This window comes from Falco cherrug, chromosome 4 (genome assembly GCF_023634085.1).
Source record: "Falco cherrug isolate bFalChe1 chromosome 4, bFalChe1.pri, whole genome shotgun sequence".
In the NCBI taxonomy this organism is placed as follows: domain Eukaryota; kingdom Metazoa; phylum Chordata; class Aves; order Falconiformes; family Falconidae; genus Falco; species Falco cherrug.
In genome coordinates, this window is record NC_073700.1 from 15,140,532 (window position 1) to 15,155,824 (window position 15,293).

At 36.2% G+C, this 15,293-nt stretch overlaps 1 protein-coding gene across 3 annotated transcripts in view; it reads right to left on the reverse strand.

Moving 5' to 3' along the window:
* The window catches only part of FHIT (fragile histidine triad diadenosine triphosphatase), a 613,978-nt gene that overhangs the window by 554,593 nt on the left and 44,092 nt on the right, over positions 1–15,293 (reverse strand). The gene's annotated exons all lie outside the window — the stretch shown is intronic.

Consider the following 15,293-nt stretch of genomic DNA (forward strand, 5'->3'; position numbering starts at 1 on the left):
TGCAGAGGTGTATAGCTCTACATTGTTTATCTTTTACTTCTGTCCCCTAGGGTCACTTCCATTCCTTGCAGTCATTTCTATTTCAGGTGGATTTGAAGGAGATTAAACCCTATTTACGACCATCCTGCTTCTCATCTGAATTTGCACTATAATCCTCATTCTTCAAAGGTGAGACAGACAGTTACACTCTAGACTGAGAATCAGGCACACATGATAAAGAGTCTTCAGAATCAGATGTTTCCTATTCGCTGCTTCTTTAAATATTCGTACATATTTAAAAAAATCAGAGAGGTACAAACCAAATTAGCACAGGTGACAGAGATCAACAGGTGGACTGCATGGGTGCAAACATGCACAGTAACTTTCCAAAATTTTATCTATGGCATTTCCAAAAAAACCTCTATGCAGTTAACTGTTATGCTTCTCTGATATTTTTTGCAAGACGCATTTCAGTCTAACAGCTATAAAAATACACTAGAAGAGCTCCCCACATATTAAAAGAAACAGGTTTTACACAGCACTTTTTCACTTGGAGATGTCTATTTGCCACAAACCAAAAAAAACATCACCAATCATTGTGTAAGCAAAAGAAGCTCCTCTAATTTTATGTAATACCAAAATCTAATAATGCAGGGGTCTTAATATTATCACATACACAAAACAGTGTTTTTATTTAAGGGTAAAATAAACAGTTGAGGCCATTATGAGCAGAAAAGGACAGTCTTCTCTCTAGCAAGTTCATCTTGTCTGTGAGTTTTGATAACACCAGATGTTTTCTAATGCTGTACAAACAGAAGTCGTTAAAATTTATTGCTGTGAAATCAGATTCCTTTCTAGAATACTTATTAATATGCAAAGACACAGATTGAACTTGTGTCTAAACATCAAATGGGAGTCAAACTTCTATTGGGAAACTGAAAAATGTCAATTTGATTGATTTCTAATACTAAATTTGAGCTCAACACAGAACAAAATTAGTGCTATTCTATGACAACTTATGTAGAAACAAAAAAAGAGGTAGTAGTATTTGACAGTAACTGCCTAGATTTACTTTAGGAATTTAGTATTGAGGAAAAGTAACTCAGTTTTACTGAATAAATCTTTCCAATAAGACTGACTTAAGACCTGTGACTTCAAGGAAGGACAAAGAAAACCTAGAGCTAGACAGGAGATGGTCTGTCCAAGTCAAAGGCTCATCTGTCTTGATTCTCTTTCTTACATCCTGAAGTATGAGAGATGGGCAAAGACAAAAAGAAAGAAGCCTTGCCCTCTTTGTCTAAGTAATTATTTAATTTCCAACCCTTAGGAAATCTTCTGGAGGGATAAGTTTTTCCAGGTCTTCCTCAAGACACCTGACTGGCAACAACAACTACCACTACCACCACACCACTCAAAAAAAAAAAAGCAAAAGGCACAGATACAGCCTTAACACTGCACACTCCCCTGCTAAAAGGACTAACTTGCAGCACTGTGAGAATGATCTAAAGGGTCAGTTTGTTCCTAAATCTACCCACTGAATGCACTCCAAAAAATTGACACTTGCAAGTCATCATTCCTCTGTTTCTCCCAAGAGAATAGGTTTCACATTATATATTCAAAGCTATGAGTATGTATGTATATCACAAAGTAATTCCTCTGTAGATCAGAGTCAGAGATCCAAAGAAACAGCAGTGGCACAGCATCAACTCACTATCCTGTGTCCTCACCAACAGTCCAAAAGATTTTTGCACTGTGCTGATGCAGCAGCTGTTATTTAAGGTAGCTTCACACAGTGGGTAAAAATGTGGCTGAGCTAAGTTTTTATTCAAGCCCCTAGAAGTGAGCAGCTCTGATGAGAAAATCAAAACAGTGTCAAGTTAGGTAAATAAATGCTCAAAAGTCTGGTCATATAATGACGTGGGTACGATAGTCATGTCCCTTTCACCATGGGAATTTCCAACATAAGCCTCAGTAATCAGAGCCAGAAAAGCTTGAGTCTCTGTAGTGAAATACAAAAAGGTCACCTTTAGTGAATTAAATTAAATGCACTATAAATCAGACAGCAAAGCTACATAGGCACTGCAACTTATTTAACTGTTCATTGCATATAACAGTTAAGGAATCTACACACACAGTATTCCAGCAGGATTTTTTGCTATTCATCCCCACAAAAGAAAACCTTCCTAACCTTCATTTTTTTGGTGACATCTATAGCATTTTACAGCTTTGAGCTAGATTGACTGAATGCATGTTTTCTAATAATTCTACAAATAATACATTTCCTGAAATTACTACAATAAACTTACTATCTGGTGCCAAGATAGTTTTCCATGTTATTAAAATCCTCTAATAAGTTTTCAGGCTTTTTAGCAAGAGGTTGTAGCATTATCCAGCAGTACTACTAATTTTTGCACACACATAATCTAGACAGCAGACATACCCTAATCTATAGCTTTCCCAAGAAACAGCCAATGTAAGACAAACAAAGCTGTTGTGCATCATCATAAATAAGACCTCTACTTGTTCTGTTGCTAAAAGCCTTGATGTTTTAAATCTCTTTACCCATTATTAAAAACCTTACAAGCCTTATCTAATTTTAATAGCTTTTACATTGAAAAATAAATTAAAGCGATTTTATAGTTGTCAACAAGCAAAGTGCATATCTATTTTGCCTTAAAAATAAAGCAGTTGGGAAGACATCTTTTTAAACAGAACAGCACAGGCTGACGGGTAGGTACACGGCTGAAAGTTGTACCATTCCAGCTGGCGCAACCAGCTGGCTATTTCAAGTCTGCAGGGTTTTTTATGCATCATACAGGATTATTTTGATTTGAACCCATTAGTCTTCCGAGGACACCAAATACATTTTTGTATGACTGTAGGAGTCACTATGTCTCAGAGAAACACAGTACTTCCAGGAATTCTTGACATGCCAAGGAATCAGGCTTATTACTATTGCTCCTTGCTGAAAGTTCTTATTATCAGTGCTGCCATTAACTTAGACTGAAATCCAATTCTGGCTAGGTCCTTGACAAGACTTAAGGCAACCAAATACTTACAAAAACTATTATACTTTTTTCAACCAGACAAGTTTAGTTCTTGTTGCTGGTTTGTATTTTGTTGTTTTAATTTTCTAGAGAAGAGCTAAAACAAAATCCTGCTCATTGAAATTTTCATGCAGAGATGACAATCGCCAGGACATTTTTCATGCATATGTATCAAACTTTTAAGTCCTTTTGGGGTTTTTTTCAACCATGCTAATATTCAGCATACCTCTAAGAAATCTGCTGACACAATAACAACTTATTATACATGTATACAAATGTGCTTTTAAAAAAAAAAATCGAATGTCTTTCATTTGCTGTTTTTAAGATTTCAAGGAATTTTTAACATACCATAGTCCATCTCCATGAATGAATCCCATATAGCCTTTTATGAGTTCTGGAACTTTCAAACTGTCCCAGTCCTACTGGGATGGTCATTGCCCATGTGCAGGAGTGCAGTTCCCATGTCCAGTGAAGATAATGTAAATTTAAAAAAAGGAAATAAAGAAAAGGAGTTATCATCATCCATCTCTAAATGGGAGTGAAGAACGAAAGGTAAGATTTTTCAAAGTAACTTCTACATCTAAGTTCCTTTGACTTTGAAAGCCACTGGGATTTATGAAAAAAATCCTCAAATTACTGGACAAAACCAAAATGATTTGTGCCAAGCAGGAAGTCAGTAAGGAGCAAGAGCCAGGACCTGAGCTTGTAGCTGCTGAACTTAAATCCACTACTATCACCCCAATCTTTCCTTTATTCTTCAGCACTACTGTGATATTTGCAACTCCATGGCTACTTTAAAGACTAGAAATAATCTTCAGTTCAAAACAGCTGTCTGTCACACTTGATTGAAGAAATGTATTCTAGAATCTAGGTTAGACTTAACCAAAGAAGAAATTTTTCTGCAGTTGAGTTAAAAGCTCTTCGGAAAGGTTTTATCTTAAGGGGGGTGGGGGTGGAATATGGCAAAACAAAAAAGAACCCTGCCAAAACAACAGAACAACCAAAACCCTAACCCCTTTAATTACCAGTAGTGCTAATGGCCAAGCCAAACTGAGAGAAACTTTTGTTTAACTTTCAGTGGTACAGTTTAAGTCTCCCTGAGAAACTTTCACTTATTCCCCTTTCACACAGAACAGAGTTTTCCAACTTAAACTTGGAATGTAAATTAGTTTCAAGTCCCACCTGTGGCAGTAAACAGAGAGGAAAGTACAATTTAAACAGTGTCTGGCATCAATAAGTGCAAAAGTTCTATTTTAGAGTTATGTGTCTATTCTCAAGGCAATGGCTGAAAAATCTGGCTGAACAAGGAGGCTCTTGACTCGCTAAACAAGCCAAACACAATATCAAAATCTACTGGACCAAGACACCTATATCAATATCTACACAGGTAGTGTGAGGGAAGCAACCCGCAGCCCAGACTATGTGCATAACATAAAGCAGAATTGTACAAGTCATCTAAATGTGTTCTTCTAACAAACTACGTTAATATATATGTGTGTATATATATATGTAGCATATAGAGAGATTTATGAAATAAGAAGACTTTCTCCTAACTAATGCACATTTAAATTAACTATTTGCAAATAACGGTATGAAAGCGGAACGAAAACAGAAAAGTGTGAGCTGTGGCAGAAGAAAATTTAGGGATTGGGGGAAAAGTAGTTCCTTATTTTGGGGTGCTGAGGGCAAAGTGATGAGAAAACAAGTAACCAGCATAAAACTTAACTGAAAACTCCTCCAGGTAAAAGAACAGCATAAATATGTCCAAAAGAGTGAGGGACTACTAGACTGCAAAAAGAAAACAGTACACAAGAGGATTCAGATGTAAAGTGACATATAGAATGCTTCCACTTGGTATAGATATTTAAGAGTTTTAAAATACTTAACTCATATCCACAACATGCTTACACAGACTAAGATGTAAAAAAATATACCTGCTAGCAACAGAAAAGTTGTTTCAAAATGCTTGAAGTACACAAGACAGAATTTGGTAGGAAAAAGACTGGGACTAATCAAGTAGACAGCCCCTCCAACTGCTCAGGGAGACTGTCAGAATATGGCAAAGGACAGCGCAGTCTGAAGGGTAAGAATTACTAGAATGGAGTCAGCACTCTGAACAATTGCTATTTGTAAGAAACAATTAGAGACTGGCATATGTCCCAAATCAATACATGGAGGTAACTCTCAGACAGTATAATGGTCACGTAAGAGAAACTAAAATGCATATAATTTTGCACTGAACAATATCTTGGTTTAGATGCCATACAGCTTTAGAAAATCTACCCACCAAATACCCTGCCATACATTTTAATTTATTAACACTTCTTCAAATAAACTACATACCGAAAGGTGGTCTGCCCCTTTTGGGGGGTGGGGGCGGAACAACCAAGAAACCAAAAGCAAAACACTGCATGTTAAACAGGTTCTATAGGAAACTGACCTAAAGCCAATAGAAGTCTATGAAAAGATATTGTTCACTTTGAGATTACTTGAGCTGGGGCCTATAGAAATAGTTCTCTGTATGTGAAATTAAAATAAGCCTGAGTGTTTAATCAAGAATTTCTAAAGACACAAAGTTACTCCCTTTTCTTTGGGGCTGCTGACATTAAATTGAAAGATTTTAGAAATACATTAAAAAAAAAAGGGTAAAAAATATCATGGTAATTGAAATGCAATTTCATTCACATTAAAGGAGTGTTATGACCATATTTTTAATACACCAGAACATTATACACAGCAATTAATGCAAAATCTACAACCACAGCACAACTAAACTAAAACCCTATACTATACATATAACAAAAAAATATACAGCACCTTTAATTCTAACTACTCTGGAACCTCAGCATCTGAAATATTTGATCCTTATCTATAACCTCACCACCTTCTAGAATGCCTCTTTCTAGGTATCTTTTTTCCCCCAGGTTCTGTTTCAACCGCTGTGAAATTGTCGAGTTTGATAGTGTGCCATTTTTGCCTGGGGTAGAGTTTATTTTCTTCACAGTAGCTGGTACGGGCTGTGCTTTGGATTTGTGCTGGAAGCAGCATTGATAACACACCAATGTTTTCATCATTGCTGGGCAGCGCTTACAGAGCACCAAGAAATTGGGAGGGGGCACAGCCAGTACAGCTGATCCCAACTGACCCAAGGGATATCCCATATGATGTCATTGCTCAATATGTAAAGCTGGGGGAAGGAGGAGGGAGGGGATGTTCAGATTGGTGGCATTTGTCTTCCCAAGTAACCGTTACACGTGCTGGAGCCCTGCTGTCCTGGCGATGGCTGAGCACCTGCCCGCCCATGGGAAGTGGTGAATGAATTCCCTGCTTTGCTCTGTGTGTGTGTGCGGGGGCGGGGGGGGGGGGCTTTTTCTTTGCCTATTAAACTGTCTTGATCTCAACCCATGAGTTTTCTCAATTTTACCCTTCCAATTCTCTCCCTCATCCCACCAGGGAGGAGTGAGTGAGCAGCTGCGTGGGGCTTAGCTGCCAGCTGGGTTAAACCACAACAGCTGGACTGGCTTTACAAAAGCTACTTGCAAATCTTAAATTTAGTTGCATCAGGATTTCAGTTGGAGAGAAGCTTCCTCCCACAAGACAGACTTGGATGTTTTGGATTCAAGAAACAAAAACCTTACTTTCAACCCTCATTTTAAACAGCTTAACCTAAATCGTACTATAAAAAAAAAAAAAAATAATCAGTATTATACTACAAGTTTGTTGAAGGCTAAGAACTTTCCTGGGAGAAAAAAAGCTTTATTATAAACTAATTCCCATTACACTAAAAGTATACTGTTCCTCAGTGCAAAGTACAACATCCATCTCCTGTTAAGTAACAAGTAAAATGTCCATTAATCAGGAAAGCTTTTTTAAAAAACACAGAAAAATTGTAAACTAAAAAAATATTGTGAAGTTCAAATATCTCCTCCTCCCCCAGCCTGTTAACACACATAACTTTGGAAGCCCCAAGAGAATACCTTACTCCTTTTATACCTAATCACTTGAGGACACACTCTTATGGCAGTGAGGGTGACCTTAAAGGAGGAAACAAGTGTCACCTTGTTCCCGGGCAAGCAGGGTGCTACAGCGTGGTCACATTGCGCAAGCACTCCACAGAGAAAAGTTTTCAGATAACTTTGAAAAACTCATTAATTCATTCAACTTACTTTTCTTCCACTGATGCTTTTATAGTTGTCCAAGGGCTACTTGGACGTTTAATTACTTATTTTTTTAAAATATAAAACACTTGAGCAGTTGCTAAGGCAGCACTGATTTATCAATGTTACCTCAACATATTAACACTCAACTCTCTTTGCCCAATTTTGCACAATTACAGGCAAGTCCCCTTGAAGAGAGCTAGAAGCAATCAAACACCTAGAAGCAATCAAGACCTGGAGTGATAAGCACAAAATGGAACTAAAGAGGTTATTCCCTCAAGGTGGTTACCCTGCCCAAATGAGAAGGGCTGCAAGACTTCATGCTGTGAAGCTGCCAACAAAGAGAGCAGATAAGGATGGTTCAGAGCCATCACTGCAAACAGCTGTGGGTATCAGCTCCTTGCACAGACCAATATGCACCATTGTCAGGATAAAAACCTGGTTATGATCTTAAGTAGATGATGTTTGGTCAAGTGCATGCCCACAAAAATTCACAGGACCTCAACTCTCTGAGGTCATCATCACATTTATTTGACGTTGATCCCTGAGTTTGGAGAGGACTGATAGAAACACAGCATAATTACATAGGGTATGTGATTTAGCAAAGAACGACAAAGTTATGTTAACACAATAAAGGGCAGAAGAGACCAACTTATACAACTCGGGAACACAAGGGACCTCCTAGAATACGTAATTGAGTCCAGTCTCATCAACATCCATTTGTATAATCACATTCATTCATATAAAAAGTCCCATCTAGATCAGGAATTTTATGTTCCACAGTTCTTAGTGAAAGATTCATCTAGAATTTCATAAACTACAGTTAAACAAAACCCACAAAATGACAGTATTAATAAAATTGCAACACTGAATGCTGGAGGTATAGTTACTTAATATAACTAACCTTTTAGGTCTTTTCCAGACAAATTTGAAGTCATGACATTTAGGTCAAATCTCTTAGAATACTAAAACAGTAACAAAGACGAGCTTGTAGATAGATAGATAGATATACAGTCATGCCCTGGAAAGAATGCTGAGCAGAAAAAGGAGAGAGGAAGTAACAGTGGAGTTTGACAGTCATGTTTTCCTTACTCCCGATCTAAACCAAATGGAAAAAGATGAGTTTTCACTACTGTGTGAAATCCAGGCAAGACAGAATATTGAATCTTGTATTAATGAAATAAGAAGTGCTACATTTTTATATATGAGAAGTCTCAGTTTGGAAAAACAGTAAGTGGCTTCTTGAAGATAAAAGGCAGAGAATTGGTAAAATGGCTATGGGGCTTCCACACACTAATTCAGGCAGTAAAACGCTATAACCCAGAATGGAATCCATCTCACAACTTTGTCTTCATATAGCCCAACTGCACAGAAAACCTGCTAGAATTCAGAATTTGTCTACCTTTTTATTGAAGTTTCTAAGCTCTATGCAGTAATTGTAATAAGCACACAAGTATCTTGAAAAGTGTTTTCTAATCATTTCTAGTTTTAGTCATAAGACTGATGCCACTTTATTATATTTTGCAGATATTTACTCCTAGGTAAACTATACAGTGTAACTGAGTTTGTCAGCATGCACTGTTACAATCTTTATTTCTACTGCAAATAAGAAAATAAAAAGGTTTAAATACAAGGGAAATTAAAACATTTATGTGAATATTTCATCTTATAAAGCCCTTTCATTTCCAGCACTCTAGATATACTTAAAAAAACCACACTACTCTGCACTATTAATTTTATTTACACTTTAGTAATTTAAACTAAAACATCTATTACCACATATTCAAAGACACAAACAGCTGAATTTGGCCTCCACATCAGGGTTACAAGCAACATGAACTACAACCAGGAACTGAATTCAGTGTTTGATTTCCCAGTTTTGATTCCAATAGTTATTTTAATCAAGTTGCCTTTAAAGAGTCAACTGTATTTCACAGAATTAAGGAAAAGTAGGTGTAAGGTCAAGATGACAGATTTTTTTCTATTCATCCTGTTCAGAGATTTTCAGCGTGGAATCACATCCCATTTGCAATATCACAAATCAAAACACTGTGGACCTTGAAGAAAGCATAATTATTTTTTTTTCCAAAAAAAGGGGGCATTTCAAGTCATTTCAGATTTTATTCTCTTCCCAGATTTATACAGGGTATTTGGCACAAAGGTTTCTTCCTTTTCCTTTCTAAAGCTGAGCCTATATAGCCTAGACAAGAGACGAGTATTCAGACTGGCTGGCTGTCTTTGTGTCATACTTGCTGTGCTTCTAGTTAATAATATACCTTTAATAAGCTACTTAAATAAGGGAGACTTAAACAGATGATTTAAGGACACAAGGTAAAAATTCCTACAGTTTATGAACATCACTGGCAACTTGTACTTCATCATTTGTTTAAGCAGGGTTGAAGTATTTAAATCGTGTAAATGCGAACTAAAATAAAACAGCTGCTTATTCTTGATCTGACACAGGATATTTGTAACATATGAGATACACTTGCTATCCAGGGGTCACTAGACACATGAAAATACTTTTTATTAACAAAGTTGCACATTGCAAAGAACATTTTAATGCCAGTCAATATCACTTCTTGAACCACAAGATACGTAATGCTTTTAATTTTTGCTTTTTCTGTAAAGAATCTTGCATCTGATATTACTACTACACCAGAGAGGTCGAGACCTCTGGTAAAATGAGACAGATTGCAGTACATACTTCAATTGTTTCTTTGCTTCCAAATAAATAAATAGTTCATAATTGTGTTGGGGTGGGGTTTATTTCAGGGGTGGGGTGGGGTGGTTGTTTGGAGGTGATGGTGGGGTTTTGGAGGGCTTTGGTTTGTTTTTTCTTTTTTTAATGTAGCAAGTTTCAGGAAAATATATGGTCTTGAAAGGTTCTCTATAACCCAATACCTACCATAATTATAAATCATAATTCTAGATCAATTTGTGTATATAATGATAGAATAAGGAACAGATAAAAGGCATCCATATTTACAGATTTTGATCATTTACACTGACTTCAAGTCTTGAATTTGATTCATACCTCTTTTTCTTTTCTAATGTTGGATTAGCATGACTTCATAAAACTAGTCACAACTGGGGTTTTGTTTGGGGGTATTTCTGTTAGTTTTTAGAGTGAACCCTGTAATTAAGGGCTAAAGAAGAAAGAGAAGAGCAACATTAGCTCAAGGTAGGCCAACAAAAGGAAAGCTAAACACATATCAACTTAAAGCCTGGTTCAAACCTCCCCACACTAATATTCTCAGTAAGACACAGCAAACCTTTTTGTGAGCTCCAATTACATAAATTAGATTATCTCACACATACATTTGTAAAAAGCAGCAATACAGGTAAACGGAAAAAGTACAAGCAAAAACTGTAAGACACAGTCGCCCTTATATTCGTACCTTAAAACATTAAAACCCACCTTTGGTAAAGACATGCATTCTGCTACTTCAGATCTGCTCTAGAATATTAGCAAATATTGTACAAGCAAATCCTATACACCACAGCTGCAGCAGCAGGAACCAAAAGTTCCTGTGAAACACTTGGTTTATGCATCCCATTTGTACCTAGTTTTGCTTCTTAAGCTACTGAGATACCTTTTTCCCCTGACACTTTTCTTGAAATAAGAAAAAAAGGTAAATAAAATCACAGTCCTATAGCAGGGTAATAGTAAAAACAAATTTTGATGTTTCAGTACAACTATTTCTGTAAAACCATAAAAAAACTAGTATACACATAGCAAACAAACTTTATATGTTATATGCCAAGTACAGATTTCAAAATACATTGAAATTTTATTTTAGTGACAACAAAATCTAAAATGAAGGTAGGAGGTTCAGATTTATTTTGAACAAATTGATAAAAATGAATGTAGCACCACCTAAAATATTCTATTTGCCACTTCACTGCCGATTTGGCAAGTAGCTATGTACTTGCTTATATTTAGATACCCAAGTAATTCCCTTGGGATAAGGCCATAAATTCTATAGTACCAGCATCGGGGTGGGAGTACGCTTTCTATCCTTAGTCTTTTGCCTCTCACCATAGATTACTCTTCTCTCTCCACTGGCCTAACTGCAAAATTAACTTTGAAGTCTGATTGAACATTTATTTAAAAATATAAAGTGGGAAAAAGAAAACATCTTAGTTATGTTGGGTGTTACATATATAAAGATGGAAAGAAGACACAGACATAATATCATGTTTAAAGAAATGGAAAAATAGTTTTAAGAATCAGTAATGGCATGTTGTGCTTTGAAAATACAAATTATCCCAGGGCCAAAATAGGATTTCATTATGACTGTACACTAATGAGTTCATTTACATATGTCTTAGAAAACTGCATGTACCACAACTTCAAGTAAGATTTAGTCCCAACAGAATTTAACAAAAACAATTAATTTTCTAGTCTCAAAATAAATACTTGGTATATTCTATCATCAGTAATTCAGTCTTTGCACAAAAAAGTTACAACATTTAGAATTTCATTTTTAGTCTTACACTTTTTAATGAAGTTATGACAGATCAAAGTATTTCCTGCCAATCAAAAGAAAGGCTATTAATACCACTCGGTTTAAAGTTGGAGAAATTTTATCTTCACTTCAGACCAACAACTTCACCAATCACTGAAAAGACATGCTTTTCTATTTAGTGCTCTTCTTCGGGGGGTGGAGGGGGAAGGACACTATATGCACAAGAAGAAACCCACCAGGATTAACATCTTGCTATCTGCAAGTATCCAGAAACCCCACTGCTAATTTACTAATTTAAAGTAAGTCTCCCAGAAGACTACCATCCTTCAACACTGCCAGGTAAGACGATGAACTATACACGACTATATATCTTAATGTTGCTATTCAGATGCATTACTGGAATTGCTTCAATTTGCATGCTTCCAATTTGTCCCTACTATGACTTCCAAAAATAAAGTCATGCTAAAGAAAAAAAGCTGGATCATTCCTTAAACAAACAAACAAAAAATAACCACCAATCCACTACATTCAGAACAGGTCTAAACATCACTGGGAAGTTTGGGGGGTTTTGGTTTTTTTACTTTTTTTATACTCTACTACACTGAACATTCACTATGAACTTTATCTCCTTATATGCATCATAACTTAATATCAGAATAGCAAATCCTCAGTGAAATGCCAGGACTCAAGTCCAATTCACAAGTTTCTGTGTCTCTCAGGTATGCAAAATTTGATACCATGTCTACTATGTGAATACATACATTAAGTTGAAACATGCAGCAAATCTGGGTACAAGTGAACTCAAACACTGAAGTTTATAAGCAGTTTCTCTAACTAGAAAAACTATTTGACAAAGGAGTATTGACTTGTTATAAAAACTTGTAAGAGTTTGAGCCTGGTCTTAAAAATCTCATGTTCCTTGCTTTCTAACAAAAGTGAAATTTGTGACATTAAAGTATGTCAGCAGCTTCTGTAGCTTTAGTCATGCATAACTGTCTTTTATAGCCTCCAAGGCAGCAGAGACCTGCTAGCTCCTCTGGAGATCCTCTAAGTCACACACTGCATCAGCTTCCCCCCCACCCCCACCCCTCTTCTGAATATGAAGAGAGGCCAAGGACAATTAGTCAACTCACCAGGCTAAGTTATGTGCCTAGAAAGAGGAGAAAATGTTAGAGGCTTGATCAAAAGATATGACATGATAGATGAGAGTTACAAAACAGCCATATGGCAAAGTAAGAATAATGGTAGGATAATCGTAGTCGCTGTCTTTTACTAAGATCCTGTAAGCAAACAAGCGTTTTTCCCCCCTATGCTGATGCCTTACTCCTTTAAACCAAAAGTACAGGGAGAGAAAGGCAGCAACAACACAAGATCCTCATTGAACATTCTCAAATTACAGGGTGTCAGGGTATGCAGGGATACACCCAGCTCTGTTAAAATAATCATAATAAAAAACCCACAAAACCTACAGCAAAACAGATTTATTTCAGTGCGAGCAGAAGCCAAATTTATCTCTTCTCCTCAAAAAGATTTAGAAAATGCCATTATTTATACAGCTTATCATAAAATTCAAACAACTTCCCCTGCCATAATGAAATTATAGATTGGTTTACAAAAACATTAAGTTTAGAACTATAAAAGCTCACCATTTTGCATTTATTGAAAAGCTACAGCTACAGCCTTGCAAAGAGTTATGTATATACTCAACTTGATGCAGGTGAGGCATTCCACTGTGAAGGCTGTTACAGAGAGGCAGTAACAGCTGGTATAAGCCAACATTAATTTGAAGCACATAGTTGTTAATAGTTAGAAGGGGTTTTCATTTGTGTTAAACACCACTTTTAGGCAGGAAACATTCTTATTAACACAAAATAACTCCTACATTAAGTTAGATGCACAGCCAAACTACAAGGAATAGCACCTTTTTGTTCCCTTTTACTTTTGAGTTTTCGGTCACTGATACACTTGATTAATATATTCCAACTATAAACATGAGAAGGAGTCAGATGTTTCTCAGCCCTTATTTTCATTATTTAGTTCAAAATCCACACTTTTTTGCCTTCAGATCTCAGAGCACTTCACTAAAGTACTTGATGGAGCGCACAACAGCAACGTAGAAAGCAAGGACCATGGAAAAAAGGGTGGGGGACATGACAAAAAAACCCAGAATTTTTCCTACTTTTTTTGTTCACATGTTGAAATCAGGCAGTAACATGTTCTACCCCCTATATTATAGCTGTCTGTAATACATTATGCTCAAAGCAAGTCAGTGAAAAACCTTTTAAACATTTTTAATGTTCATAAATTACTGTCTTCAACAGCCATTTGAGCAGTCATACCTTCAGAAGCTTCACATTCTGCCCTTCAGTTATAGTATGAACTCTGCTATTTTCCCTAGTTACTTTTATAAAGAAAAAAGGAAATCAGTTTTCTTCCAAAATTCTCAATTGTCAAAACCTCTTTTTAGTAGATTTTTATGCTTTGTAATTCCTGTCATAAAATCATTTCTGAGTCACTAGACAAAACCACAACAAATTTGAGTATTAATAAAACAAATCCCTTTATTACATGCAAGAATTTTTAAGTGAAAAATTCTTAGGCATTTGACAATCCACAGGCATGTAACAAAATGAGATTAACTGGAGAAAAGGTAAAAACTTTCAGAGTTAGCATTAACCCATAGTTTCTTTTGATGCTTGCCCCTTTGAAACTAGGTATAGGCTCTCCCAAGCCCAAGTGCTCAGATGAACTGCATTACTACCTCTAGTAAGTCTTATTTACCAATGGAAAGGCATTAACATGAAGAAAAAAATATGGAAAGGCTCAAGTACCTTTGAAAACCCTAAGGCTGTTGCAAACACAGGGGAAGAAGGTAACTTCTTCCCTGTCCCTGAACTCTTAGCCCATAAATCCCAGGAAACTGGGACCGTTGGTATTTAACCAGCAAATAAAAAGAAACCGTGAAATAACTTACCAAGACCTACCAAAAAAAAAAAAAAAAAAAAAAAAATCTCAATTACAGCCTCAGTTATTTTTTGCAATACTTATACAATGACAGATTCTACATGAAAACAACTTGTGTAGTGCTTCAGCATTACTTGGCTAACATGTCTGTCAGAATCTGTGGCCAACATATTACAAGAAAATTAGGCTGTTTTAATTGCCCCTTGGCCATCACTGTTTTCCAGCTTGACAAATACGTACCCACTCACACCCAAGGCCTGCGATGTATATTTGAGTCTGGTCTGAAACACTTAGGGAGAAATACCAAGACAATCCTACCCAAAAAAAAAAATACCCATCACCAAAAAACAAGGAACACACCTTCATTCGATGAAGTTAAAAAAAAATCTTCATTTCCTGACTTGAACAGACATACGAACATGTCTACAAAAACCTCAAGTAAATTTTCAACAGCATCTAAATGATCTAGAGTATGAAGTCCTATTTTTATGGCATAGACAATAACACCTCAATGTTCAAAAGATCTGAAGATAATACCAAGAGAACAAATTGACTAGAACATTCCCGCCTCTGCTATTACATAATACACAACTAATAAATACTGTCCTAATCATAGTGTTACCTTGAGATATACTCCCTGGACATTTGCATCTAATTTTTCTGAGAATACAATG